The 6,000-nt window shown below is 35.4% G+C and overlaps 1 protein-coding gene across 2 annotated transcripts in view; it reads left to right on the top strand.

The window, feature by feature from the left end:
* BRINP3 (bone morphogenetic protein/retinoic acid inducible neural-specific 3) overlaps positions 1-6,000 on the top strand; it is a 737,483-nt gene that overhangs the window by 405,983 nt on the left and 325,500 nt on the right. The gene's annotated exons all lie outside the window — the stretch shown is intronic.

Raw genomic sequence — 6,000 nt, 5'->3', positions numbered from 1 at the left:
GTCTCTTGTCTCAATCGTGGAATATTATGGGCTATGCTTGTGGCTTTGCTCTATGACCATGATTGCTGTCTCTTCTTGACTAATGTAGGGAGAATAAGCTCCCACCTCCAGGAAAAAGATGTGATCAAAAGGACCAAAAACAGAAGCAATATAAAATCAGAGACAAAAACCATCACTCTAAAACAAAAATAAAACCGTAGCCAATTGGCCAGTCTCCTTTGCTGCTGTTCATGCACCGTGGAAACCTCTAGCAGTGGCTAGGGTTGTCCACTCGCTCAGGCCCCTCCTCTAATCACCACTGCAGAGGTGCACAGATAGATATTGAGAAGTTAATGGGAGAATGATTGTCTACTATATTTTCTCTGAAGGTCAGTTAGGTATCTGCATGTGCATAGCATACTTCTCGAAATAGTTGCATCCTTTTATGTTGGGACTTTACAGAGTGTTCATATGGTTTGTCTGTCTGGAAAGACCTGCTTTTTCCTTGCTGGGTAGACAGGAGTAAAAGGTCCCGCACAAGTTAACTGTATGGCTAGGTCTCAGAGTCAGACTTCATAAGAAGCCACGGAAGAATCAGCCTATGGGACCTTCCTCTCTGTGCCATGGGAAAAACTGTTGGCTCAATGCTGGACCCTTTTGGGGTGCACACCCACCCACCTGAAGGTGTTCAGGCTGGATAAAGAAGGCGCAACAGGGAAGAGGAGGAAAAAAAATGTAGAATTCCCCCCTCACCTCCTTTTTGCAAATGTCACTCTGCTGGTTTTAGTGCTGGTTCCGGCTTTGGCCCCACCCTCTGAACTCAGCCTGGGTCGGGGGGTTTGGCTACAGAGGGAGTCCCGTGTCCCAATCAATTCCTAAATCACAATATTTTACTTTATACAGTGATTTTTCCACTGGTGAATGTGGGAAACTGACACCCTGCACCTTATGCTAGATCCAGAGCTCTGGGACTGTTCCTTGAAAGCAGCATCTCTGGGTTTTCAGCCCCTCCCCCATGGATCCAGTCCTACCTGACTCTGCTTCTGCCACCTCCAAAACCGGAAGAGCAAAAGATGTTAATTTTAAGGGACACATTTACAGTGAAATTTTTTGGTAGATAATAGTGTTGCTTTTTTTCTTAGATAGAAGACAAGGAAGTACTCAATTATAAATGTGTTAAAGGAAACCTAAATATTAATGAAAAGCAAATGTCTAATATAATTCCCAGTATTATAAGAAGAAAAAGACATTAAAAAGTAACTGAACTAAATTACTAGAAATATGACAAAGATTATTAAAGATATGAAAAAGGAAAATAAAAATGCTAACTTAATATAGAATATAAGTCAAGAATTTTATTGTAAACCGAAATGTGAATAGATTGATTATTACCATTAAAACAAACATGAGTAAATCAAATTTGAATTGTTTAAAATGAATTATTTAAAAACAAAGTTAAAAAACTGATAAACAAATAGGGATTTTTTTTTTTAATCTTTCATAGATAACGAAAAATCAGTTGAGAAAATATATCCATTAAAGAATAAATTTATCCTTATACCATACATTTTTTAAAAATACCATGATGGTTTTAAGTGTTTAGTATGGTTAAATTTCATGTGATTGTGTCTACCAGATAGTCAAAGTATAATTAACTTGGGGTCCTTCCACTCTTCATTTGCAATAGGCATAGAGATAGGTTCAGTACTTTGGGGTCAAGGACTTCATTCTGAAAAACACTGGAAGGGAAGCTCTTAAAAATTCTAGAATTCCCCATAAAGCTCCAGTAATTCCCAGAATTTCCATGGTGGTTTAGAAGTCCCTTTGCATCCTGGTTGTTGGAGAAAATACAAAAGAAGGAAATTAAATGAAGGGGATGAGGACATGATTCTTCCATGAAAGAAGAGGAAGACAAGACTTGCAGTGAGGATTCACATTAGACTTTTAATAATTTGGCTCTAAATTAATTACATGGAAGTAGGAAATTCCCAAATCCGTATTTGTTTACATTTTTAAAAATTTGTTTTTTAAATAATTCATTTTAGACAACTCAGATTTGATTTACTTTAGTTTGTTTTGATCTACAATATAAAAATGACTAAAAATTTGTCCCTTTATTTTTGTTGTCCTTCCATTAAATTTTAGGATAAAAAAAAATATGTTCTTTTACCGTAACCATAACCATCATGCTATGTCTATACTAAATCTATAATACATACATATATATATATGGTGGTGGTACTGGTATGCTGTGGAGTCGTTTCTGACTCATAGTGACCCTGCATAAGGTTTTCGAGGCTGTAACTCTTCATGGAAGCAGAAAGCCTCATCTTTCTTCCAAGGAACAGCTGGTAGTTTTGTAGTGCTGACCATGAGATTAGCAGCTTGATTCTTAACCACTATGGTACCAGAATTCTCTGTCTGTCTTTTTATGTATATATGTATACATACATAGAGAGAGTGAGAAAGCGAGCTTGTTTGCTTGTGTGTGTGTGTATTTGTTGTTAATTTTCATTGAGTTTATTCCAACCCATAAGCGACCCTGTATAGGGTTTCTGAGAAGCAGCTTGTGAGCATGAACCACAAACCCGCCAACCTTGCAGTTCAAACAGCTTTGCAATCTGGCACATTAACCCACAGAGCCACACTAGGACACACACACTCTCTCTCCATTCTCATTCTCTCTCTCTCTCTCTCTCTCTATATATATATATATAGATATATAGATAGATAGATAGATAGATAGATAGATAGATAGATAGATAGATATAGATATAGATATATAGACATAGATATATATAGATATATAGGTAGATAGATAGATAGATAGATAGATAGATAGATAGATAGATAGATAGAAAGATAGATAGATAGATAGATAGATATAGATATATAGACATAGATATAGATATATAGATACGTAGAAAGAGTGCTCTGGTGTGGTGTTATGGATTAATGTGCCAGACTGCAAAGCCATTTGAACTACAAGGTCTGTGGTTCAAGCTCACCAACTGCTCCTTGGAAAACCCTATACAGGGTCACTGTGGGTTGGAATTGACTCTATGGCACTTAACAACAAAATACACACATATATAATCACATTATACAACACTGACAAGACATACACACGCACACATATATATGTATGTATTGTCAGTGTTGCATAATGTGATTATAACATTACTGAGTGATTTGGCCATTGTATTGCTTTTTTTTCTGACTCTCAGAATTTTAATAATATATACATAATTCATGTGGACAATAAGATTTCTCTTATGTGTGTATATGTATATGAATCCCAGTGTGGTGTTATAGCATTAGCACTGGACTGGGAACCACACGGTCCACAGTTGAAACCCACCAACTGCATCTCAGAAACCGTATAGAGAGTCACTATGGGTCGGAACTGACCTGACGGCACTTAATAATAAAGATATATACATATTTGCATATGTATATGAGGGGTTTCAAAAGTTGGTGGAAAACAGAATTAAAAGATAATGAATTTTTTCCATGAACTTTTGGAATCTCTGTGGTACATGTACATACACATGAAGATAAGACAAAAGTATTGCTACAAATTCATTGATATCTTTATTAAACTAAAATATAAAAATATGAAGGTATTGTTTCTTGTCATAGCATCCATCTAGGTCTATAGATCAGAAAGCAGTATTTCTGTTTCTCTAACTCCTCACCAGAGAATTTTGTGGTTTGATTTACACCATGTCAGACTGGGAATCCTCAAAGGACTCAAATCATGCTTTTTAAAAATGTTTTTGAGTTTGGTGAACAAAAAGAAGACTGTATGCACAAAATAAGGACTGTAGGGTGAATGAGGTAAGGTTTCCCAGTTTTATTCTAATAGGATAGTCCTTGCTACCCTCCAAAATTGAGTAAGTGTATTGTTATGATAGAAAAAAAATCTGTAGTGCAAATTTGCTGGGCTTTTTCCTACCATTGCATCTTCCATTTTCTTAAAATTTATTTATAATAGTTCCCCTGAGATTGTCTTGTGTCCTTTGAGAAAGTCTATCAAAATTGTCCCTTTTCAAGCCCCCTCCAGTTAGCATAACCTTCTGAGCTGTCCTCTTTGTCTTGAAGTGACCTAAAAAATCCCCTTGAAATCAACTGTTTTTATTGAACCCTATTTTTTTTAAATGTCACCTTAATCAGACTAAGACAAGTATGTTACTGAGAGTCCTGGTGAGGCACTGTAGTGTAATGCACTGGATGTTTGAATTGCAAGGTCAGTTTGACCTGCGAGGACAGTTTTGAATTTCAAGGATGGTTTGAACTGCAAAGTCAGCAGTTCAAATTCACAAGTTGTTCTTGGGAAACCCTATACAGGATTGTTATGCGTCAGAACCAGCTCAACTGCTCTTAAGAACAACTACAACAAGTAATTACAGAGACATATTTAAAAATCTTGTTTGGACTAAACCCATACATATATGGACTGAAACACGAGTAGCAATATGTATTTTTTTTACTTATTCTCATGTGTGTTTGTGTGTATATTTTTTATTTTAAATTAATCTTACTGCTAACTTTTACTGCCAATTCTTTGCTAAATAATTTGATTTAACATTTTCGTGAGGATAGTCAATTTATTTTTTTTTTTTTACTATGAATGGAAGCAAAATTATTTTAGTAATGACCAGTTGAAGCAAGAAATCCACTCGGTCTTTCTAATGATTTCAAGTCTGTCAAAGTTTAGTGAGCTGTGCTTATCAGTTGTCTTGGCACTTGTTAAATTGGGTGACAAATGGAAGAATATGGTGTCTCAGTGTGAAGGTTTAGCTAGTGTATGCACAGGCATTAGTTGTCCTTTGATAAAACAGATAACTGACATCAGAAGCTTAAGAAATTCTGAAATATTCTTTACTGCTGAAACTGCAAAAGGCTATAATAAAAAGTGTTATATTTTTAATGAAAGAGCAGTAGGAAATGCCTTAGTAAGTATTTCAGAATATTAATACTAAATACAGAATAATCAGAGAAGTCCTGGTGTGGTGCTGCAGGTTAATGAGCTGTATTGCAAGGTTGGTTTGAACTCCAAGGTAAATGGTTCAAGCTCGCCATCCACTCTTCAGAAACTCTTTATAGAGTCTCTATGAGTCAAAAACAACTCGATGGCACTTACCAACAACAATATAAATTTTGTAATTAAAAAAAATATTTCGTGGGTTATGTTATTATCTACCATACTGACTCCCAAGCTAAAGAAGAAAACAGTTTAAATTTTATAATAAAATATAATTATTAAATATTAAACACAAAATAAGCCCATTCCTGACATGTTCTTTGTTGAGCTTCACTACTATTGCAGCTCATTTTGTGAAAAACCATGGGTTGCCATTTTTGACAATGACAAATTGTCTGGGGTAAGCTTTGTGTTAGTGCTCTTGATTCAGTAGCTGTTGTCCTCTAATGTGATAAAATGTGCTCTTACCCCAGAACTTCACCTTTGTAGCTGCACATTTTTAGCTATTCTGTCAAAAGAAAACAAAATAGGCAATTCAATATATACATTTTAATATCATCTAGAGCATCAACTCTCAGTTAACTGCTTGAATGAGATGCCCGATAAGTTTAAATTAGGCCTGCTGGGGAGTTGTAGAAATATATCAGTGAGATAAATTATATGTGCACAACAGGGTTTATTAAAGGGTATAGTTCTGTTTAGTGTAACCCTTTGCTCGTTGATCTTAGCAACAGGCCTCATTTGGGATTTCAGTGGAATTTCCTCAACTGTGGGTTGGAACATCGCTGATGTGTTCAATTTACTCTTTTCTTGCTTATTCCATTAAAAAAGTGCAAGAGCACATTGAAATAGAGGAAGATATTGGTAATATTGAATCTAGGAATACTGAAAGAATTTGGAAAATGAATATGCAAAATCATATAAGAAGCCTATGACATTAGGGATCACCTCCAAGAGAAAGGCAATTTGGACTGACATAACTAATTGGGACTGTGTGCTAATCTTATTTTTCAGTGATTTTGTTAGAATAGGTT

The sequence above is a fragment of the Chrysochloris asiatica genome, unplaced genomic scaffold (assembly GCF_000296735.1).
Source record: "Chrysochloris asiatica unplaced genomic scaffold, ChrAsi1.0 scaffold00247, whole genome shotgun sequence".
Lineage (NCBI taxonomy): Eukaryota > Metazoa > Chordata > Mammalia > Afrosoricida > Chrysochloridae > Chrysochloris > Chrysochloris asiatica.
Note: the sequence above shows the minus strand (reverse complement) of the source record. Positions and strands in the feature narration are given on the sequence as shown.